This window comes from Thamnophis elegans, chromosome 9 (assembly GCF_009769535.1).
Source record: "Thamnophis elegans isolate rThaEle1 chromosome 9, rThaEle1.pri, whole genome shotgun sequence".
NCBI classification, from domain to species: domain Eukaryota; kingdom Metazoa; phylum Chordata; class Lepidosauria; order Squamata; family Colubridae; genus Thamnophis; species Thamnophis elegans.
This window is the reverse complement of record NC_045549.1, coordinates 48,189,587-48,215,205: the sequence shown is the minus strand read 5'-3', so window position 1 is coordinate 48,215,205 and position 25,619 is coordinate 48,189,587. Positions and strand designations below refer to the sequence as shown.

The 25,619-nt window shown below is 37.7% G+C and overlaps 1 protein-coding gene across 9 annotated transcripts in view; it reads right to left on the bottom strand.

The window, feature by feature from the left end:
- Positions 1-25,619, bottom strand: part of SORBS2 (sorbin and SH3 domain containing 2) — a 195,626-nt gene that overhangs the window by 151,159 nt on the left and 18,848 nt on the right. For 8 of the 9 annotated variants that reach the window (XM_032224653.1, XM_032224646.1, XM_032224651.1 and 5 more), the window contains exon 2: positions 12,216-12,353. The gene's annotated coding sequence lies outside the window, so the exon portion shown is untranslated. Of the gene's footprint in view, positions 1-12,215; positions 12,354-12,627; positions 12,710-25,619 lie in introns of those variants that run through there. The other variant, XM_032224649.1, reaches the window with a different exon arrangement.

Here is a 25,619-nt window from a genome sequence, read left to right as displayed (position 1 = left end):
GTAATAACATTATGAAGAAAATCATGCACCTAAAACATTTGTCACAATGCCAATGAACTTTGCTCTAAAAAGAAAGAATGGGGGAGAAAAATTCAGCTTAATCAAAAACATATTCCAACAGGATAGAACAATATCTTTAGATTTATTCAATCAAGAATGCCTCATTTGTTTCTTCTTCAACACACTATCCACACATAGGTTTTCAGCTCTACACACTAGTTATTTGAGATTAGTAAATATTTGATAATAATTAGACTTAATGATCATGCTTAATTCTCTAAGTCTATGATTCTGTAGAGCTAGTTAATCCTGCTGAATTCCCAGAACAGGTCTGGAATGTACACATTCTTCAGAAGGCCACAAACAATGGATATATTGCAATATTAATATGTGATTGGAAAGCCTAACATAATCTCATTTAATTTCAGAAAGGAAAAAGATACTTCTTAAAATGGATTACTAAATAGAACAGAAATAGAACAGAGATCAATGAATATTTCTGGAGTTTACTTTCAAACTCAGAAAATGACTAATGCAGACTAGGAAATCTGAATTTAAGAGGATGAGACATAAGACAATAAGATTCCTTAAGAAACTCTATTGTTAATAAGCAGAAAACCAGCCAGGGAGATATGCCACAAAAGCATGAAAGGTTACAAAAGTAGAAGAGGAAAATTACCCCAACCTAAGGGCATTCTTCACATTGCACTTCACCATAAGGTTGGGGGAAGTGGACATGAAATTCTATAATGATTGATACTGAAAGGAATCCTACTGATTGTATTAATAAATTAATACATCAGATAGTAAATGAAACTACCAATTTGCAAGTCTTACCAAAATAATCAGCCCTATTAAATGTTAAGATAATGTAGAATATGGATATACATACATATTTACATACATACATACGAATAAATAGAATAGAATAGTAGAATACCCTACACCACTTTAGACAAATGGTTTTCTTAAAAACTTTCAGTGTTGGAGTATTTACAACAAGTTACTTCACTGATTAATTGTTCTAACTGTCAGGAAATTTCTCCTTAGTTCTAAGTTGCTTTTCTCCTTGATTAGTTTCCACCCTTTGCTTCTTGTCCTGCCCTTAGGTGCTTAGGAGAACAGCTTGACTCCAACAATAGAATCCAACAATGATTGTTTGAAATTTGAAAAAACTGCCAAAAAGTACAAGTGTTTTATCTAATAAGAACAAAAAATAGAAAGAGATCTTTAAGTGAAAGTAGCATTCTGTCAAGTATCTTCACTAGCTAACAGATAGAAATGGATTTTTCTTTTTAATTTGCACTACAAAGTCACATATAAAATCTGCTGCATCATTTGTGGAATTTATGAAAGTTTCCATTTTACAAGTAAAATAAATCCAGTAGTAATAATATTTTAGATTTGTGTTGAATAACTTAGAATACAGGGCTACGAGTTGACAAACTGCACAGGTTTTTTAAATGTGAAATTTCTTATTAGATTATCTCAAATAGCAGATGGTACCTATTCCACACTCTAGGTATGATTCATTTAAGAACCACATCACTTAGGAATGGAAATTCTGGTCATAAATTGAGGACTACCAGTATTTTTCTCTGAAGTTCAGCTGTCCATGTTAATATTTCAGCTTCAGCAAGTCTGGTAGTGTAGTATTGTAATAATGCTGCTGCATCAAGATACCTGTGGTCATCTGTTGCTTTAGAGCAGTGTTTCCCAATCACAATGCTGGCTGTGGAATTCTGTCAGTTGAACTTCACACATCTTAAAATTGCCAAGCTTGAGAAATACTGCTCTAGAGCACAAGGGAAAGAATCTGGAGTTCTGAAAATTTTCTTTCTACACAGGCTTCCCCAAGAGTCATGACAGTATATTTGTCAGCCATAAACCGCATGCCCTGCTATCATTTATAATGCAGTGTTTGTTCATAAGTAGCAGCTCAACTGCCACCAAATTTTCAGAATGTGTGATTGCTCTTGGGTAAGAGTAATGCAGTGACCGGATACCTGTGGGATCAAATTCTACAATGCTGTGCAAAACTAGCAATAAGGTAAGATATTATAAGCATTTCTTGAATTTTTCCCTCCATCCTGTCCATTTCGCACTCATTGAAGGGGATGAAAATGTACTTTAATTAAAGTAAGGAGTAGAAATAGTCTATTCAAACTAAAGCTCTGAATGGTACTAAATATATATTTCTTTCCCAGGAATTAAGAACAGTTTTTAATAGTATTGGACTTTTTTCTGTCTATTAGAAAAATAGTATGTACATTTAATGGATTAGTAAGAGAGAGAGAGAGAGAGAGAGAGAGAGAGAGAGAGAGAAATGTCTGTAACAACCAAAGCTTAACAACATACAGAGTGAGCGTGGTAAGCACTGTCTGACCAATGCAGCACAACACATCCCACCAGCTTGCCTGCTCTAACTCTTTCTAGGGCCCTTCCTCTCTATCTTTCTCTTCTCAGCCAATGTCACCAGTGTCTCAAGGCAGCATAGTCTATGATTTCCAAGGCCCTCTCTTCACTCCTTTTCCTGCCTTCACATCTGCTTCTGCAACTGATGCCCCAGCTGGCATAAACATTTTCAGCAGATTTTTGTGCATTAAATTTGGAGTCTGTTAAAGTCAGACCAGTTAAACTGAGCATTTACCAATATGCTAAAATGTCAAATATAGATCAACATAATTGTGTGAAAATGTACGGGTTCCAAAAATAGCTACCTTATTGCAGGGGTGAAATTCAGCAGGTTCTGACAAGTTCTGGAGAACCGGTAGTGGAAATTTTGGCTGGCCCCAGAACAGAGTGGGAATAGAGATTTTGCAATATTCTTCCCCCAGGAGTGGGGTGGGAATGGAGATTTTACAGAATCTTTCCCCCTGCTATGCCCACCAAGCCACACCCACAGAACCAGTAGTAAATAAATTTAAATTTCACCACTGCCTTATTTTGAGTACAAATAGGCCTCAATTTATGACCAAAGTTGAGCCCAAAATTTCTGTTGCTAAGTGAAATTTGTTAAGTAAGTTTTGCCCCATTTTAGGACTTTCCTTGCCACAATTAAGTGAATCGCTGCAGTTGGTAAATTAGTAACAGTTGTTAAGTGAAACTCATTTTCACATTGACTTTACTTGTCAGAAGGTTGCAAAAGAGCCCTGGAAACCATCATAAATGCCAAGCATCTGAAATGCTGCAATGGTCATAAGTGTGAAAACGGTGATAGGTTACTTTTTTAGTGATGTAACTTTGAATGCTAACTAAATGAACTATTGTAAGTCGAGGACTACCTGTAAATTTGACTGCCCTAAAGTTACCTAATGCAATAGACTCTATAGAATATGATGGTAAATGGGGTAAAGATGTTCTGAATGCGATGTTGTCTTTTAAGCAGCATTTTACTTGCTTTGCTCCAGAGAGGGAGCAGGTTTACCAATCAGTTATTCTTCCCAGAGGCTTTAAGTGATTATTTGCTTTCCAGAAAACCTGTAATTGTTTAATAAATAATATATTTCGAAGAGAAATTGAGCATGCAGACAGCTGTTCCATTAAACACATTTTAATGATCATAATTCACAGAGAAGATACAGCATACAGTAGGCCATCATAATACAATCAAGGTACTTGCATAGCTTTTATTTGAATCAGGGGTATTATAAAAGATGGAAGGAAAGATTATGGTCAGGTCTGGATGACTAAACAGACACAGCTCAACAGTTTTCTTAGCTGCAGAACAGTTTGCCAGTCGGTCTCTTCCGTGATGTTTTTCAATTTCTCTGGCTCACCTAATGTCCTAGTAACCACGGCTGGTGTTCCATCTACATACAAACTAAGTTCACTCCAGCTTTGCTTCCAAGCACAGTCCCAGTTAATCAGAGGCTACTAAGGCTATTTTAAAGTCACCATTGATATTCTTTGAAGTTGTGAAAGATTTAAATCTCTACATTCTTTTGGTGGTTTAATTTAGCACTTACAAGCGCAGGACAAATTGTGTGTGTGTGTGTGTGTGTGTGTGTGTATCTGTGTGTGTGTGTCTGTGTGTGTGCATGCGTGTGCATGCACACACATATGTACTCTAAATATGGACTGGTCTGTTCTGAAAGATCCTGTATATTCTCTAGAAATACACACTTTGTATATTTTACAGTGATGAGAACTATGTATTTGGATTATCATACTCCCCCCCCCCCCACCGAAACAATTTGGAAGTAATGGTATGATAATGTAGAAAAGGGCATGTAGCCTGTTTTGAAATGTAATGATTTGAATCATTCAAAGTTAGCTTGCCAGGGTACAGTTTTTTGATCATTTTGAACAGGTAACTGAGCATTCCTGCTCTCATGATCCAGCACTATTAAAGATGAAATGATATAATGTATCATTTCCAAATATATATTATGATAGGAATATCCTGAAAAATAGACACTTTTGTCTAGCTCATCCATTATGTGTTCATCCTCCTTTTGCAAGGAACAATGGTTTGAAACGGATACAATCTAGGTTCATCAATTATTTTACAAAAACTTAAACATAGAAATGTAAAGTAATGTTCTATATTGTTTTATGCAGACATTTATGGATAATAATTTAACAAGATGCTAACATGAATTCACAACTATCTGGGTTCTTTATTATAGTGAGAAAATGGTCATTATCCTTTCAGAAAATAACACTCTTTTGCTAAACCTGTCCTTTGCAAGGAGCTCTCCCCCACCAGGGTTCAGACAGCCCTGACTTTACTGGTCAAAACAATCAAAGGAATCAATAGAAAATAACAAAGATAAAGATAAAAGATGGCAAGTGCAATCAACGTTTCACTGTCTCCTGCTAAAGGCCTGGTTGAAGAGCCAAGTCTTCACAGCTTTTTTAAACTGGGGGCTCTCTGGATCTTGGGCGGGGGACCTCACCCAAGAGGACAAGCAAAGCTACAGAGCAGGGGTGGCATCCTACCAATTTAACAACCTGCTGAGTGCACACTTCGCCCATGCACGCCTGATGAGCCTGATGCGTGCTGTGCGCATGTGCACAGTTCACAGGAAAATAGCTGAGGCACAGCAATCCACTCTACTTCCCCCATCAGCTGGGCTAAAAAACAAGAAAATATAGGTAAGTATAATCCAGGGGCGGACTGGCAGGAGGGCCCACCTGAAGGTTGGAGCGAACTGGTTCGCTCTCAGCAGATCTTCAGAGCTACTGGTATGCCCAAATTGGGCCGAACCGGTAGAATCTCATCCCTGCTACAGAGAATGTGCACTTCTGAGAGATGACATTGTTTAATCAAAGGAACCCAGATCAAACTAATCAACCAATGGAAGAGCTTATCTTCAGAAGTTGTGGGTGCTCCGTCATTGGAGGCCTTCTAAAAGAAACTGGACAACCATTTCTCTGAAATGGTATAGGGTCACCTGCTGAAGCAGGGGCTTGGACTAGAACATCCCCAAGGTCTTTCCAACTCTATGTCCTACCATTGCAGTATTGAATTGGTCAAAAAAATGTTATGGGAGACAGGTAGTCCCTCAAGAAACTAGGCCCCATGCCAGTGTTTCTCAACCTTGGCCCACCTGAAGATGCGTGGACTGAAGTCAACTGAAGTCCATGCATCTTCAGGTGGGCCAAGGTTGAGAAACACTGCCCCATGCCATGTAGGACTTTATAGGGAACAATTATCACATTGAATTTCACTAGATTCTTGATTATGTGCTGGTTATATGTTGTTTTTGTATGTTTATTTTGGTTTTCTATGGCATTTAGTCCATTTTTATTTTATTGTGGTAGGACACCCAGAGTCAAAGACTTTAACAGGCAAATCAGTTAGTAATAATATATTATATGGATTAGACGGAACTTCATGTAGTGAAACATGAAAATATTTCATTCCAAATTTTCATAAAATATGTAACAGTACTTTTTGAAATATATACTTTACTTAATTAAGAAATAGCCCCAACATGTCAAGGCCAATCATTTTTGCACTTTAGAAGTGCAGGTTTAAAGGAAGAAAACTGTAATTGTTAAAAACTCCAACTCCTGAAAGGTTTGCCAAGGGCAAGGAGTTACAGGGCATAATGGGTGTAATGCAGAGATGGTATCCAGCAGGTTCTGACCAGTTCTGGAGAACCGGTAGTGGAAATTTTGAGTACTTGAATACTGGTGAATACCATCTCTTACTGGCCCTGCCCCCATCTATTCTCTGCCTCCTGAGTCCCAGCTGATTGGGAGGAAATGGGGACTTTGCAGTAACCTTCCCTTGCCACGCCCACCAAGCCATGCTCACCAAGCCATGCCCACAGAACCGGTAGTAAAAAAATTTGCATCCCACCACTGGTATAATGGTATTTGGAAAAGATATTAGGAGATGAAACAAAGAGATGCTGTCTAGGAAACAGTCAGAAAGGAGACAATATAGTCCAAAGAGCGGATAGTGGGCAAGGCAAGATGGTGAGAAGGGGCTGACAAGAAAATGGCAGTTGTAATTTCAGACTTCCAAAATTCAGTTTAGATAGTCTTATAATAAAGTAGAAATAGTTTATCTGGGTGTATTTCTTGTCTGGTCTGCCTGAGAAACTGTCAATGGGAGTCTTAATGCCTCTGGAAAGATTAAAAAAGCTCTCAAAATTCCATCAATTGCAAAAAACATCCCAAATAGTGTGACAATTTAAGTCCTATACATTCTGGTGGTATCATAATACTCCAGCCCTTACATCAGGCAATTCAAAGAATTATACTGTACTTAGCTTGAAAATTGATAAAGATTTTTTACTTCATAGACATCAAAGACCAAACACCCTAATGATTGAAAATATGATTTATTCATGTAGTTCAAAAAACATACAGTCCTGTTTTGCTAACAGAATGAACTATGAATGACAAAAATATTTTTAAATTTTATTTTGAATTAAATTGAATTGTTAAATTGTTCTATTGCGAGTTGTCGTGCAAGTGAGTTGGGCATGAGGAGTTGTCCCACAGTGAGTTAGCCATAGTGAGTTGGCTACAGCAAGTAGGCTGTGGCAAGTTGTCCCATTCTGATGGGAAGTGTATCTTAAATCTCTATATAAAATTTAAGATAAAAGAGTGGATTGGGTCTGTAAAAGTAAGGATAATAATAAGAAAGGACGCCATGATCCATAAATTGTTTTGTCTTCATCTCTGACAAGAGCATTGAAAATCTAAGGATGTTCTTCAGCCTTTACAATTTTGTACTCCTAATTTAGCTGTTCACCTAACCAGTGACACAGAAGAAAACAGATTTGTATTATTTTGGCATGTCCCTAGAGTAGGAATTCATTATTATTATCTTCACAATTTGGCAAGCAGAATTTTAAAAAAGAAAATCAAGTTACTGACAACTTTTTCAACATGCTCTGTAGAGAAGATCTGCCGTGGGCTAGACAGATATCAAAAACCAACAGCATGATAATGATTGCTCAACACATCTTCAGTAACTTGCATAGATTGGAGCTATTCTGATCTTAACCATATGCCCAAGCACAGAATCTCACCATGGGAGCAGCCTGCCCAAGGACAATTGCATTATGGACACCAACTAGTGCTTGACTAGATGAGATTATGAAAAAAAATAAACTCCCCCATCAGATAAATTTGTTCATCATAGTAAACAGTTTATTGATAGTAATTGCTAAAGAAAGGTATGGGCAATTATATTTCAAGATGATTTTTAAACCACACAAATTTATAACACACCCTATCTGCCTCCAAAAATATTTAGTTCAGGTACATGTAGCATGTAGAGTCATCCAGATTTTATTTCCCGGACTGAAACATGGAAAACAATTGGTTATTTGTTGCAAATTCTTTGTCCTTAATCTAGGAGAGGAATGTGTTTTTACTAAATCTTGAGAGAACGAATAGTTTAAGAAATGGTATGGTATCACAATGGTTAGAAATATTTTGGAAAGTGCCTCGTTAATAAACTCCATAGAAATACTAAATACAAGTGAAAATCAATAGCCTAGTATATGTAACACAATAACCATTTTCTAGTTTTCTCTCCTCCTTATATTCATAGCTCTGTGGTAAAGATAAAGGAGAAATATGCCTTGCCCACATTTTTAAACAAGCTCACCCTATGCATACTTCACGAAGTCATATTCAAACAGGAAAAAAAGATGTACACTATATTCCTCACAAATAAGAATCCAGAAAGACTTAATGATAAAAAAATAACAAGTAAACAATATCAAATTTGATAAATTTCTCAAATGTATATCTCCATGCATCCACTGTCATCAAATTGACCTCAGTTCAATTAATGCTTGCCGACAGTTTTACTCACTTCAGTCCCTTCCTGAATGCCTTCATCCGAAGATTATTTTGATACTCAAAATACAAACAGCATTGGAGATGACATGATATAGAAGAGGGGGAAAAAGAAGCCAAGAAAAAAAGCCCTGCCAATAAAACCATTTAACACTTGATGTTTTATCTCCATTGCCTAAAATACCACCAAGCTGTTTCTGTATCAGAAAGTTTCATCATCTGACAGACAGGAAAAAAGCATGATTCCTATTTAGCCAAGTGGAGATTACTACTACCATTACACCATCACCCAAAATCAAACATGAGTATGTACATTCTGAAAGCATAAAAGTGTCTGTAATAGGCAGGAAAACAGGGTAATGTGTGTGTGTGTGTGTGTGTGTGTGTGTGTGTGTAAAACTGCAGATTTGTTTTATTTTCAAAATAAAGATGTGATAACCAGTTTTTTTAAAGGATGAATTGATGATTTTAGTATGGAGCAGGATTTTTAAAAAAGGAACATTTAATGTTTTCCTTACTATTTCTCACTATTTAATGTTTCCCTCCCCTCAATTCTTTTCACTTTATGCCATTCTGGGTGCATTTCCATTTCATTTCATAACTCTGCTTTGACAACATATATCCTACTTTCTGATATAAAATTATTCAGTACAATTTACAAATAAGAAAAATAGAATAATGATTATTTATCTGCATGAACATGCATTGGTTCTGTAGACAAGAAAAGGACTTCATTTACTAAAAAGTAAAATCCACTCTTGGTCTTTCATGATATGCACAGCTTCTTCCCAAAATTTCTTTCCTTCCCATGAAGACAACATCTCAAAAATGTTTTCTCAGTGGAAACAATTAATGCTTTCCTTTGTTCTCTTTCCTAAAGTATTAACTCGTGCTATGTTAAACATATTGAAATTAAATAAAGAGCTTAGTCTAATGCTTATTTCGTAAAATAAGAGACCGAATATGTTGAGTCCAGATTTAGATATAGTAAATTGGATGACAGAAATGAAGATACTCAAGTTATGTTCTCTGTGCACTAGTAGAATCTGAAAATATTAGAAAAAGAATTGGGAAGGAATTCTGTAAGGTGATATAGAATGCTGAATAGTACAGGGAAAGAATCATGCAGAAGCATCATCCATTTATGGAGCTGGGGAGCGGGGGAGGAGAGAGAAAAAGCCTGCAGGAAAAAGATAAGTATAGGAAAAACCACTTCTATGAGCATCATTATATACCTTTAGATTTAATCCAGATCTGAACTTTATGTTTCATTTGTTTAGAAGTCACATTCCCTTCTACAGGAGAACTTTCTTCTGATCACAAGACTATGACAAATAAGCTGTTTGAGGTTTCTCAAAAAAGGAAAGGAACAAATTCAAAATAAATTTCTTTATCCTTAAATATACTCTACATATGCTTTCACTAATGTTAAACTATGTTAGAATTCTACTTATTCTTTGACCTTTTTAGGACTAACTGATTCATCCTCTAGTCTACAAACAGAATTCAATTAATGTAGGGTGGGACCTGGCTGGTATTTGAAAAGGTGACTATGGGAAAACTCAGGGCTGTAAATTTTGTGAAGCAATACAACAAACAACAGAAGCATCCAAGAGAGCTAACCTATAAAATTGCAATTTTAGAAACCAGGATTTGTTTGAGGGCACCTTTACCTTCTTATTCAAACTCATTGCAAATCCAACTATGCATACAAAGTTACAGTCCTAAGCTCTTCATAAATAATAGCAAATTTATCTCTTTAGGAGCAAAAGTTCCATATAGGTTGTGGAGAGAAGAAGGAACAGTTGAATGTAAAGTGGGCTGAGTTGATCATGGGATAATGTAGATTTTCCCAATATGTTAATGATATATTGGGTAAATATTATGAGAACCGAATTCCAACATTTGTGAAGAAGCTAGGGAACATACTGAGTACTGAGTTAGGATTACAAAATGTTGCTATGGGGCAGCATTTTTGCTCTAAAATCCTAGCAATTAATGCATGTAACTTTCCTTTTTGAATATTTATACAAACACTGGTGCCGGTTCATAGTCCTTTATCAATCAATCCTATATACATTTTCTCAGAAATAAAGTTCTCTTATGTTCAACTGCTCCTACTAAGTTTGCATAAAATTACTTATTTATTTAACTAATATCTGCTATGCTAATATTTCTTTTAACATTACGGACTTCCTGAAGACTGAGTCAGGTAAATTTTCAAAAATCCAAATAGTATTCACACAGACACCCCCAATAACTTTGACACCAGTACTGGAGAGTGAACAAAGAACACACTGTCAAAGAGGAAATCTGCACAGAATGTTACTGTTTGTTCTCTATGAATGCAGAGGTATATTTGCTAAAAGAAAAGCATTCCATTCCTCTCCAGAGATTTCCCCTTCATTCAGTAGAACGACAGCTCTGGGTTTACATCCCTTCCATTCAAGTTATGTCAGCCTGTCAGTTACAGACCCTTATTTGCTAGGCAGTCCTTTGCTACAAAAATTAATCCTAGACTTCAACTTGGCTTTACTTGCTCTTAATGCGAAAGCAATTATTTGTATGCAATTTGCTCTTGGAAGCTAAATGAGGGCATTTAAATATTGAACTAGTGGAAAATTACTGTGCAGAAAATGTTCTTTAGCACATCATTCTTGCATTTTCACAAAAAGTTAATACCATAATTGAGTATTGACATGTTTGCCAGCCTTTGCCTTCCCCAAATGGACAAACTGAGGTAAGATTACTCTTATTTGGAAAACTGCATTCAGACTAATTCTTATTCCAGGTTGTAGTTCTTTTGGCCAATTAATCTTACATTTGCTCTGCCTCTGTGAAATATAAGAAACCATATAACTGGTAGGTTCCAGAGAACAGAACATATTGATGGAACATCATATTAGTGGCAACCCTTCTTTAAAAAGATTTTCCAAGGTCATCCTCTATTTTTACTCTAATTCGGTATCCCTCTTTATTCTAGGAGATAGTCTGAGACTGATTGCTGTTGTTATTCTTGGCTGGTGACTATAAAATACTATCTTCCCCAATCTGCCACCCACTGTATGTTTTGGGAAACCAATCAAAATCCTATCTAGCTGTCAGGCCAACCTTCATCAGTCTGCTAAATGTAGACTGAAGACAGAGTTGAAAGAAGAGAAAGTGACAATTAAAATAAGTTTAAGGAAGGATATTGATAATATTAATATAAATTGTTATTCAAAGAAAAAAATAACACAAAGGAATTTTAGCCAACGATAGAGGTAAGGATAGAGTTAATAAACAAAAGGAAGCTAAAGGAGTCAGCAAGTCATTACCAGTTCATGTACTCAGGAAGAGATGTAGCTTTTCTTGCACGACAAACCTGAAGTACAGGCGGCTGTTGGCAGGCACTATGTTACTGAGAAACTTAAACGAATCCTAAAAGGTATTATATCAGGATATGGTGGATTCATAATAAAACAATAACAACAAAACCCAAATAAACTTTTTTTTATTTCTGTAGGTTTTTGTTGATTTGATCAGCACCCTGTAAAAATGAGATTTTCTCAAATAGATGTCCAATTCTGGAGAACAAATGATTAGCTGTCAACTTTAGACTTGTTTAAATCTTTTCAAATGTAATAATCAGACAGAAAATAAAAATTCAAAAGACTAAAATATCACTCTCTACTTAGAATTAATTATGAACATAGTTGGCATTTGGTAACTTTTTTCTGAATAATTAAAAGTTAAGCAAAAGTTACCCAGCCTCACAAAGCTTTTGTGTAATATTTGCATATTAAATATACACAATGAGAAAGGGGGAAAAAAGAAAGAAGTATAACTCTTGTGGCAGGTTCTTATAGAATGATAATTTATAGTCTAGAAATGTTAGCTAAGAATGCAGAACAAAACTGCAAACCCTTAAGATAGAAACACACACAAAAGTAGAGAATTACCAGTCAGACGAGTCTTCCTGTTTTTGAAATGTCGGAGTTATTAGTATTTTTGTTCTTGTACATCCAGATCTTGTTAACCCGGTCTTCTCTTAATGCTTAGTTCCTCTAAAGGTCTAAGTTTAACTGAAGAACAAGAACCTGCAATCAAGAGAAAAAGAGAAGGCGATAAGAGCAGGAAAGAATTTCAGCTGCTGGCTGCTGCTACTGTTCTAGAAGCATTTGAGCTATTTTCAGCACTTGGCGGGTTTGTCCGCAGTAAGAGAAACCAGAAAAGTACATAGGCAGGAAACTTAGGAGAACTTGGTCTGCTGCTCAAATTCCACATCCACTTTTGAAATGTTGAGAAAAATCAATTTTCAGGCTATTCGAAAAAGTACACTGCGTGTTTGCACCAGAACTAGACCACAATCACCTTCATTTTTCTTGGACCCAGTAAACAGTGTGGCAAGCACAGAAAATGTTGTGTTTCTAGTTTCTGACAGACTCATGCCAGTTTCTCTGAACAGAAGTTCATTCTCCCCTTACTTTATTTTGCATCCAAATGTTTTGGATACTTCTGGCAACAGTGTCCAGGAACAAACTCAGCTTCCTAAAAGGGAAGCCACCAGTTTATTTCCAGTTTGCAACTAAATTTTTGGAATCGGTCACTCATCTATTTCTGAATGTTAGTGACAGAGGCTGTTGACATTGTAGTATTTAACTAACAGGGAATCCGAAACCAATCAGTGTTGCAATTACATTTTCACTCACTGCCATGAAAGATAAACAATCAAACTCTCTTCAACTTAGAATGGCATAATAATTATTATATATTTGATATATTTAGTCACCCACCATGTTCAAAACATGTTCAACACAACATTTTCTTGTTTAAAACTTTTAATCTTTAGATTCAGAGTTTTGGTATATTTATGGGTTTAAACCTTTGATGTTGTAACTTGCTGAAGCTTCAATGATTGGGTACGAAATAGATAAATAAATAAAACACTATTTTAGAAACTTTAAGAAGAATCTATTTTTGCAGATGGAAAGCTATGACTGAGAGAAAGGTAGAGATCTTGGCAGGACCAAATTTCAGAAAGTATGTCCATTTTAAGGGCATCATTACCATCAGGAAGGAAAAAGTAATCATTTGTGAATTAGCCCTTTCCCATATGTCAGTGAACTTTCCAGGATGTCTAGAAGAGGGTGTATTGTTTGATTTCCTAACTGTGATTTTCAAAAGAAATCCTACATCATCCAGAAGCCACCAGATTACTCATATTTATTCTGAAACATTCTTCCAAAGATTTTCCCTATTAGATTGGATAAATAGTACACACACACACACACACACACACACACACACACACAAAACACAACAAATTTTAAATCTTCCACTCAGGTTTCAGGCCAATCAATTTTTTATAACCTGTTGAAAGGGGTAAATGAATCCTATACCTTGGTGCTTGATACACAGGATATTTTCAGGAGGAGAGGAAAGAAGTAATACAAAACTCAGCACATAGGGAAAGGTTTCTTTTTAAGAAAAGCACTCAATTAACAGATTTCCTAGAATTCATATTTTATTCAGGTAAGACAGTATAATAAACATTCTCTGAAACAATTTCTTTAATTGTCTCTGATTAAATATAAGCAGTATTTATAAAATGTTCTACTAATTAGCATACACTCTCTTTCATGTATACTGCTAAACCATAATTTTGTTTGCTTTTGCCAATGTACTATGTTGGAGGAAAGTCTCGAACATAGTCGGTCCTGCATTCAGCAAGCTGCAAATTGTGATTAAGCAGGTGTGAAGGACTCTTTCATATTAAACTGTAATATTACAAAAGCATCAGAGCTCAACCTTAGGGTTGATTCAACCATCACTGTCGCTACTCCATTTATGGGATGCTCCTTGCATTTCTCTTCTCCAAATGGGAGAATGAAGAGCCATTAATAATGTAATAATACAGTGCTAAATAACTAAAATGGGAAAGAGGGAGGGCTGGAGGGAAAGAGGGAAGGAGGAAGGAAATTAGCATGCTTAGTTTCTTTGACATTCACATTGGGCATCAATAGAAACCACAACATTTTTTTTATATAGAAAGACTTAGCTTCACTCCTAGTAAGTCTGCAGTTAAAAACGATTGGGCAACAGGTCACAGAAAGGTGAAAACTGTAATTATGGGCTAGATGGACAGATAGTCTAAACAGGTATAAGGCAGTTTATGGGGTTTCAGACAGAATTGACCAGAAAACTACAGTAATTTTGAAACTTAGATTATATGGCAATCACAATATTAATTTTAGTCAGTAAACTACTGCATAACTAAACTAATCAGTATACCTTCCTAATTTAGATCATTGCTTGTGCCAGTAAAACTAGCAAGGAGGGTTTACATTTATATTCTGATTAACAGATTCTTTTGCTTAACATTAAACAGATCTATTTATTTAGTAGAAATCTAAAGGAAAAATGCAACAAATCAAAGTTTTTCCAAAATCTTCATGGAAAATTAGAATTAGAGGATAATTATAGGCAAGGGAACTGTTTGAGTAGTTGCCAACTTAACTGAATAATTTGGGGAGGAAGAGAGGCATCACCAATGGATTGCTTTTATACATGAAGCTGCAGAGATTTCTAGTTTGCAACCAGAGATTGCAGACTATATCTGATATTCACTGTATATTCTATTACAGGGCTGTCAAACTGGCGGCACATGCTGGCCATGCTCATGCCTGGTTTAGCGAAGAGGGGGATGTGAGGGATGTGAGTTTGACACCCATATTCTATTATATACCAAGGAACAATTAGTTCAAACTGTTTCAGCACTGACACATCTGTGGCTTGTTATTTTTGATCCAATGATGTAATGGATCATCTAGAGCCCTACCGGTCAGGATTCAGGCCTGGATAGGGGACAAAAACGGCATTGGTTCATCTCTTGCTGAAGCGGGATGGGGGTAGTGCATCCATCCTTGCTCTACTTGACCTCTTGGCAGCTTTCAATACCATTGACAATGGTATCCTTCTGGAGCAGCTTTGGGGGATTGGAGTGGGGGGATCCGTGCTATCGTTCCTCTGTGGACACTCTCAGTCAGTGTTGATAGGAAAGGAGAGATTCATCCCTGTCACACTGCTTTGCAGGGTCCCGAAGGGCTCGGTACTTTCTCTGCTCCTATTCAACATTTATATGGAACCGTTGGGTGAGATCATCCATTACCATGGACTGAAATATCATCAATATGCTGATTATACACAACTGTATATCTCAGCTCATGGTGAGTTAAGCGATGCCATGACCTCCCTCTCGTAGTGCCTGAAGGCTGTTAGGGGCTGGATAGGGAGCAATGGGTTGAAACTGAACCCTGGCAAGACTGAGTGGCTCTTGGTTTGGGGTTCTTTGGCCCATGGAGAATTGCCACCTTTGGTCTTCGATGGGATGGCTCTGCCTCAAACAGGTTCTGAGCGTAATCTGGGGGTTCTCCTGTACTTGTGACTGCTGCTTGAAGAGCAGGTGGCAATTGTAGCCAGGAGGGCCTTTGTGCAACTTTGTGCATTCCCTAAGGAGATATGTCTGGCAGGATCCAAAAGAAGGGCCTCCTTCTCTGTGGTGGCTCCCTCTCTCTGGAACATAATTTTCCCAGAGATTAGATTGGCCCCCACTCTAACACTCTTCTGAAAGGTGCTGAAGACCCAATTCTGCCAGCAGACCTGGGGAACCCAGAGCAGGATGGAGCCCAGTAAATGGCTTGTATGAATTTGTGTTGTTGGCAGGATGGGGATTGGTGGGGGGCTATTAGAATAGATAGAATAACACAACTTCTGGAGGCAAGTTGTTCCACTGATTAATTGTTCTAACTGTCAGGAAATTTCTCCTTAGTTCTAAGTTGCTTCTCTCCTTGATTAGTTTCCACTCATTGCGTGTTATCTTGCCTTCAGGTGCTTTGGAGAATAGCTTGATTCCCTCTTCTTTGTCCCAGCCCCAGCAATATTGGGACACTGATATCGCGAGACCGCCTTCTGCCAATTACCTCCCTGCGTCCCATCAGATCGCACAGGGTAGGCCTCCTCCGAATCCCATCCGCCAGTCAGTGCCGACTGGCGACTACGCGGAGAAGAGCCTTCTCAGTTGCAGCTCCGACGCTATGGAACAATCTCCCCGTGGAGATCCGTACTCTCACCACCGTCCAGGCCTTCCGCACGGCCCTCAAGATCTGGCTATCCCGTCAGGCCTGGGGATAGGACTTTACTCTCTCCCCGCCCGAATGCTGAGTGAATGTTGTGCTTTTATGGTTAATTATTTTTTTTACTCACATTTTCTTTTATGTCTTATCTTGCACTCCCTTCCCTCATTATTGTAAGCCGCCCTGAGTCCCCTCAGGGAAAAGGGCGGCCTATAAGTGTTCAATAAACTCAAACTCAATCATGTCATCCCTAGTCCTTCTTTTCATTAAACCAGACATACCCAGACATATGTTCTTTATGTTTTAGCCTCCAGTCCCCTAATCATCTCTTCTCTGTTGCTCTTCTCTGCACTCTTTCCAGAGTCTCAACATCTTTTTTACATTGTGGTGACCAAAACTGGATGCAGTATTCCAAGAGTGGACTTACCAAGGCATTATAAAGTAGTATTAACACTTCACATGATCTTGATTCTATCCCACTGTTTATGCAACCTAGAATTGTCTTTTTGGTAGCTGCAGTACACAGCTGGTTCATATTTAAGTGATTGTCCACTAGGACTCCCTTTCACAGTTACTACTATTGAGCGAGGTACCACATATACTGTACCTGTGCATTTTGTTTTTCTTACCTAATGTAGAACCTTACTTTTTTTACCATTGAATTTCATTTTGTTAGCTAGAGCCCAATGTTCAAATCTGCCAAGATCCTTCTGTCCAGTCTATTTTCTGGAGTGTTGGCTATTCCTGCCAGCCTCATGTCATCTGCAAATTTGACGAGTTTCCCATTTATCCCCTCGTCCAAATCATTGATGAAGATGTTGAAGAGTACTGGTCATAAAACAGAGCCTTGGGGTACTCCACTGCATGCTTCCCTATATGTAGATGCAGTTCCATTGAAGATTACATGTTGAGTGCGGTTGGTCAGCCAGTTACGAATCCATCCAGTGGTGATGCTGTCTAACCCATTTTTTTTACTTTATCTAGTAGTAGGTTATGGTTTACTTTATCGATTGCCTTACTGAAGTAAATTATATTGACAGCATTACTCTGGTCCACTAATTTTGTCACTTTGTCAAAGAATGCAATAAGATTAATGATCTATTTTTGACAAACCCATGTTGGCTTTTGGTTATTACTTTGTTTGCTTCTAGGTGTTCACTGATTTGTTGCTTGTATCTTTTCCAGAATCTTCCTTGGCATAGAGGTCAGGCTAATAGGTCTATAGTTTCCTGGCTCTATTCCCCCCCCCTTTTTTTTTGAATATGGAAACTACATCAGCTCTTTTCCAGTCCTCTGGCAGTTTCCCAGTGATTCAGGATCTTTGAAAGATATAGTTCAGTGGTTCTGAGATCTCGTCTGCCAGTTCCTTCAAATCTTTGAGGTGTAATCCATCTGGTCCTGGTGATTTGAATTCATCTAAGGTAGCAGGTGCTCACTTACCATTTTCTTCCCTATTTTAATTTGTGTTCCTAATCTGTTTTTTTTATGGTGCTGCTTTTAATAGGTTGCACTGTTTTTCCCCTTTCTGTAAAAACAGATGCAAAAAAAACAAATTAAGTAGTTCTGCTATCTCCCTGTTGCTTGTCACTTTCTCGCTACTTTCTCCCAGCAATGAACCAATTGTTTCCTAGACTTTTTTCTTGTTTTTAACATGTTGGAAAAAGCTTTTTGTTGTTGTTATTTTTTGCTTTTGTTGCAACCCTTTGTTTATTGTGTGCCTTAGCTTTCCTCACTTCATCTTGGCAGGCTTGGGCTATTTGCTGATATTCTGCCTTAGTTATGTGACCCTGTTTCCACTTTTTATATTTGTCCTTTTTGTCTTTCAATTTGTCAGAGAGTTCTTTATGCAGCCATGCTGGTTTCTTTTGAGAGCTGCTATTTTCTTCTTCACTGATATTGTGCTAGACTGGGCTTTTATAATCCCACTTTTCAAAATTTCCCAAGCTTATGGACTTGTTTTTCCCTTGGAGATTCTAATCCATGGAATCCTTCCCAACCTCTAAATTTATTGAAATTAGTTCTCTAAAAATCGAAAACTCTAATTTGATTTTGTTCTACTGTTTGTGCTTGCATAATGTTGAATTCCAATATTGCATGATCACTCCCCCCAAGGTTCCCGTAGATTCAACAGCTTCTATCATTTCATCTCTGTTAGTGAGAATTAAGTCTAATTTGGCTGATCCCCTTATTCCCTTTTCTACTTTTCAGGAAACAAAGTAGTCTGCTAGGTTTGTCAAGAACCTGTTTGATCTTTTACTTGGTGCAGAGTTTGTCTCCCAGTTGTTAAAATCTCCCAATACTATTGTGATGTGCTTCCTACATACTTTAGTTAACTGACTAGCAAAAAGTTCATCTATTTCCTGTTTGGTCAGGTCACCTATAATATAAACCTATGGCAATGGCATCCCCCCCTTTAATATTGACCCACATGCATTCAAGATAGTTTTTGTCATTGTCAAGATAGTTTATTTTATTATTTTTTAAGTATTTTATTATTTCCTTTTATTATTTTTATTTTTATATGGAGTATTTGTATTTGTGTCAGCCACCTTGAATTGCCATGGGTGAGTAGGGGGCAATATAAATGTTCTAAAATGAAAAAAATGAAACAGCTATGGGTTCCATATATATATATGTATCTATGTATATATATATATATGTGTGTGTGTATACTGTGTGTGTGTATATACCGTGTTTCCCCGAAAATACGATATGTCCTCATAATATAGCCATGTCACATTTTTCTGGTGGGCAAAAATATAAGCCTCCCCCCACATATAAGCCCCCGAGACAACCTCCACCTCCGGCCAGGCAGAGCGCTGCTCACCAAACTAGCAGTATCCCGAAGGTGCCAAGCCGCATGAACCTGGAGGGGGGGCAAAGGTGATCGTGTTGCTTGGTGCCTTTGGGATACTGCTAGGTTGGTGAGCAGCGATGTGCCCAGCTGAAGAGGGGGGTTGCTGGGCAGCTGCTCTCTTGTGAGCGGGCTCCCAAAGAGCCGTGCACAGCCTCATGGGCGAATGGCTGTGTGGCGCTGTCGCAGCAGCGCAACACAACAGCCATGAAGTGACCACGCTCACGAGCACCCACCCAGCAACCCCCCTTTGCAGCTTGCACAGCACCATTCACTGACCTAGGGGTATCGCAAGCCGCGTGAGCACCTGTTCGCCGCCGCCCAGCTCCCACGGCTTGGCACCTTCCAAATGCCAGTGAATGGTGCTCTGAATGACTGGGGAGAGGGGTTGCATGAGCGGCTGTTCCACTCTTGCTCACCCACCTCCCAGCCTCATGATGCATGGTCCAGCTCTCATTACGGAGCCAGGGCACATTCATCGCCGCTGCCATCCCAGCCTGGCTTTTTCCGGGGCTTCCAACCCAAGTCTTTTGGCAGTGGCTGCTCTGGGCACAAGCTCTATGGTTGTATGCTCTGCAGGCAGCTGGCCAACCATACAGAGTGCGCTCAGAGCAGCCACTGCTGAAAGACCCGGTTGGAAGCCATGAAAAAAGCCAGGCTGGGATGGTGGCGGAGGTGCCCTGGCTCCGCAATGAGAGCTGGGCCATGCATCCTGAGGCTGGGAGGCAGGTGAGCGAGAGCAGAACAGCCGCTCGTGCAATCCCCCTCTCCAGCCGTGCAGAGTGCCATTCACTGGCATTTGGAAGGCGCTAAGCTGCGGGAGCCTGGCGGTGGTGAACAAGCACTCATGCGGCTTGGCGATACCCCTAGGTCAGTGAATGGTGCTGTGCCCGGCTGCAAAGGGAGTTTGCTGGGTGGCTGCTCATGAGCGTGGTCACTTCTTGGCTTTTGAGTTGCGCTGCTGCGACAGTGCAACACAGTCATTCGCCCATACTGTATATATGATAGATTCTACATTTTGCATTGGTTGAATGCATAATTTTGCCTTTTGTAATGCATTACCTCTAAACCTTAATTACCAAAAAGTTAGAGCATAAACCTCACTCAACTAACAGGCCAACCACCAGTTCTTGCTAATAAATACTTGTTCTATTTCCTTCTGGATCAGAGATGTATAATATTACTTGGACACTAGAAATGGATAGGATCAGGACAAACCCAAATTTGAATAAATTTATATTTGAGAGTCTGGCATATTTTAGATGTACTGTAGCTACATTTGGTAATAGCAAGGTGTATGAGATTTACTATTTTTCCCATTACAGAGAATGGGTAAACATCCAGTAGGACTATAGACTAAATTATTGCTTTGAGTAATTATTCAAAGAAATAATAGCTCACAAACTCTATTCTATGACTCAAAACAAACCAGAATAATTTTTTTCAATCAGAAGTTTTGACTGAGGCTGGTAGGAGTTTTTATCTAACATGTTGGGATGAATTTATAAGATGGTTCAAATATTTTGAAGATAATGAGTAATATTTTTATAGGTTTGAAAATTCAGTCTTCTGCATTATGGTATCAACTCTTATCCTAGGCCAGTGTTTCTCAACCTTGGGAACTTTGGGATCAGTGGCTGACTGGGACATTCTTGGAGTTCAAGCCTACATGACTTAAAAGTTGCTAAGATTGGCAAACACTGTTCTAGATAGAGCTTTTACAAATTGATAATGCAGGGATCACATTCTATCTAATCCATTCACTTGACTTTACAAAGACACAAGAGGATTGGTCTGGGGTGTTCTACTGTAAGTAAGTTGATGCACTTCATAGAGAAGGAACAAGAAGTTTTACAAGCCTTCCAAATGCAATCTACTCAATGCTCAACTATATCTTTCCAGACAATAGATAATAGCATACGCAAATAAATGTTTCAAGTATTAGGGCTCTATCAATGGCATATGAATGTTATTTGACCAGGAAGAAATTGTTTGGGCAGGAGAGAGACAGAATGTAAAGAATGTAAGCACATGATATGACTTCCTTCAACGATTAAACCTTTGGGTGTGAAAAGAGGAAGGCTGAATTTTTTCTTCGTACGGAGAGCTACAAAAAAGTGCATAGAATTTGAAGTAGGACTGGATGTCATAAATTCTGCACCACCTATCCAGTCTTCTCAGGGACTGTCAACTATTTGTCACTGCAGAATTACACTAAAGATTTAGATTCTAGTCATGTTCATCTAAATCTCCAGGAAGTTATAAACTAATTTATTCCTATATCAAGAAAGCATGCACATAGAAAAGCAGATATCACCCATAAAGACTTTTGTCTACATCTTTTTTGAGACTCCAATGTTGGGGATACTGGGAGATGCTAAGGAAAAGCATTGAAACCAAAATCTCCCTCTATCTGCAATACTATCTGAATAATAGGCACATTATTCAGATAGTATTGCACATACATTTGCTATGATGTGGGAATATCCTGTTCTTAGAGTCAAAGGAGTACTGCTTTGCCTTGAAAAAGAAACATCAATGGAGAATCAGTGTGGTGAAGTAATTAAAGTACTGGACTGACACAGGAAGTTCTAATCTTCCACTAAACTACAGAAACTCGCTGTGTGGCTTTTGACCAGTTATTCTTCTTTAACCAAGGCTACCTGAAGAGGAGGGAGCACTGGATATGCAATCTTGAGTCCCTGTACAAATGGCAGGGTATCAATAAATCAATCAATGAGTCAATCAATTAAACAAATAAAATACCAGTGTCTTCAGGATCTATGATGATCACAGAAAGCAAACTTGCCTGTAGTCCCATGCATGCTGTGTTGTATCTCTATTTGTATACTTGAAACAAAGAACAATTGACTTATCTGAATCATGAATGAGACAAAGGCTTAATGTTAGAAAAAATCTGGAGGAAATGTCAGGTTTTCAATGCTTATTCTGGCTTAAGAGCAATTCAGGAAGATGGATCATAGTAAGATAGGTTTCTCCTGCTGATTGTGACCAGAGCTAAATAAAGAAGAAATTATGGATGCAGAATGACAAGGTATATGAGGCATATAGAATCACAAAGTGTACTGTGTCTGCAGAGTGAACTGTGAAAAAGTCACTGAGGTGTCAAATTCCAGAATCTGTGAGAGCCTCTTTACTGTGAACTTCAGAAATTAAACAGTCCTAATATTTAGCTACAGAAAATGTCCTAAATTTTCAGGTATTTATTTGTTTTAAATTGTTGTCACTATTTTGCACCTCAAAGATGCATTTTTTTAAAAAAATATTGATGTACATACTTATTTTTCAATTCTTAGGAGCAAATAAGTTAGTACTCATGCTTTTGAAACGGACATGTTTTAAATAGTCAATTAATTGCCACATTTAATGGAAAACTTACAAATGAAATTCTTCCTCTATTGGAGATGAAATTAATGTATTATTGAATACATTATTGATATCCTTTTTATCTTTGTGCATTTGTAGTTTTACATCTTTAAATTGCAATAGATATACAAAATTGCTGATATTTCATGTGAGACTATGTCTCCAATCTTAGTCAAGATGAAACTGTTGTTATTAGGGGGTTTGTCGTACTCTTAGAAAGTATCTTATTTAATAAGTCTTTTTTCTTTTAGTTATGACTGAATATGGAAGGCTGAAATTTTGCACATATGAAGTACCAGGAACAGGCAATACTAGAACTCCTTGACTTATAACCAATCACTTAGGTTAAGTACAAAAGGTACTTATGATCGGTACTGAAGTTATGTTGGCTGCCATCCCATGGTAGTGTAACTGTATGTCTTGGCAACTGGCTTTGATTACCGCTGTTTGCAGTTTGCCACAATCATGTTGCCATGTTGTACAATATTTTTGTTGAAAACCAGCATTTACTTTCAGTTTTCAGCAATATCGACCCTTACTAAACAATGGGTTTACTTAATGACTGTGCTCAATTAACACCCATTATAAAAAATGTCATAAAATAGATCTATTTAGTCATTTGGTGATCTGCTTTACAACTATCACAACTTCTGACTATAATGGGTAGGCTCCATTATGATTGTAAATTGAAGATTATCTATAGGATGAGAGAGATAGACAAACCAGAAAACTAAGTGGGCAGTTCACATACAAAAAAGGTAGCTTGTAACCCTGAAACAATATTGTGAGTACCTGTGAAGCTACTTGCATTTTTCAACTGACAAATAAACACCACAACCATGATACTTTCCTTGAGAAATGATTAATGCTTGCCTTCAGTCTAGGCGTCAGGAAATGGGCAATAGTTCAGCTATGTTTCTTTGTTAGTCACTTAGACACCTTGTAGATTGAGTAGATTATAAATATAGTCAGTAAGTCAGTCAACAAGGGAAATAATCTGCCCATAAAATCAGTAGTTGCAGCACTGCAAAGAGTAAAAGTTGTGTTGTGAAGTTTTTAGTAGAATTGCATAAAGCCAGAACTCAAGGTTCTCATACATGCCAGTGTTACTAGATAGGTTCAGAACTGCTTCTCAACTGCCTCAAAATCCTAACACCAAAGGGCCCATATTAATCCCTTAAAATGGAAATTTTAAGATAACCAGATTGCAGGATGGTAAACCTGCCAACAAGCTTCTAAAGCATATTTTAGTACTCTTTTGTAATAGTCTGAGAGAACATCCCTGAGAGACAAGAGGAAAAAAAGAAGCCATAGTCTAAGCAACGGTCAGATAAGAGTCAGCTGAGCCCCAGAAGGAATGAAGGCATGGCAAACTTCTCAGAAGGGCCCTTCCATGGTTTCTTGGATTGTAAAGGAAAGGGAGCAGAAATGTACTTTCAGACTTGTAAGATTGATATCAACCTTTTGAGATAATTCAGACAAGAAGCAAAACTAGGAGTCCTAATGCTATTTTTATTGTACAATTACAATAACTGAATCTTGCAAATATGACATAATATTCTATTTTCAACCTAGTATGTTCTATTTCTAGCTTAAGGAAAGGCTTATACGGATTGATAGGAATTTATCTCTTTCTTTGTCTCAGACATTTTGGCACCTGCCCTTTCGTTAGCAAGTAGGCTTCAACCCTCTGCAACAGTTCTTGTATGTAACTATCTTCTCTAATCCTCTAAGATTACAAAATTGATCTAGGACATTCAGGTTTAGCCACTTGTCCAATAATTCATAACTGGTAGATTTCACTTTTTAAAAATGAAGATCCATGATTTATACAACACAATTGCATGATTCTCAAAACTATCCCTGAAAAAAGCATTATACTTAGCCAACAGGTGAATTAAATTACACTTAGTTTAACCTTAACTCACAAGTTTGTTGTGAAGATGTAAAGAAATACCACATTGACTTTCTAAAGAAAAGTAGTGTATATAAGTGTTAATATGTTGGGCAAGATGCCTACAAGTATTCCTACCTTGCATCAGATTTTTTCAAAAATAAATCAAAGCATATTTTCTCCCAAAGCAAGCAATAATTTCAGTAATTTCTTAGTTCCAAAAAAAGTAGGAAAGTTGTATGCAATTATAATTCCCTTAAGGCTGAAGAAAAACTCTTACAATTCATCAGTAGGAGATAGGAGTGGCTCACAAGTGTGCAATATAGTTCTGGAAATAATAAAAACTTGACAAATTGGAATTCTTATCCAGGTTTTATAGTGATCCGTTTCAAAGGTACATAAAGTTTTCTTTTTTTCTCTGATACTGGAGAAATTTGAAGGCCATTATAGCACTTTAACAAAAGACGTTGTTATTCTCCTTCATCTTAAATATTTAATAGTTTATTTTCTTTTTTTAACTGTACAGGGTGAATCAGCTTACTGGCATTTTCACAGGAAATGCAGAACAGAAACCTATTGTTTAATAAGATAGCTGGAGATGCTGCCAAATCACTGCTTTTTATATTCAACAAGGTCAGTTCTCTTTATATGTTGTTATTCTTTTTCAACAAGGGAGGACTAAGTATAGAATGTCAATAAATGAGAATATTTGTAGTGCAAGGTTGGAATGAGAGGGTCCTTGATGCTCTGAGCCTGGCTGTTTTCTTGCAGACATTACCCAAGCTAGAGATTTGCTCTCAGTTTCTATTTTAGTGGCTTGCCTGTTTGTGTTTGTTGGGGTGGTCTTAGAGGTACTTTGCTTGGGCAGCTTATTGTTGGCATGTCTGGAGTTCCTTGATTGGGGTATTGTTTACTTGATTGTTGGTCTCATGTTAATCTTGGAGTAAATCTACTCATTTGGGTGTTGATTGCTGGTGGGGAGGTGTTTTGGTCCTTTAGTTCCTTTTTTGGCTTGTTGATTGTTCCTTTTGCATAGTATACATATATAGTTTATGTCTATGTTTTTATTGATGTCTAATTTGTCAGAGTGCCAGAT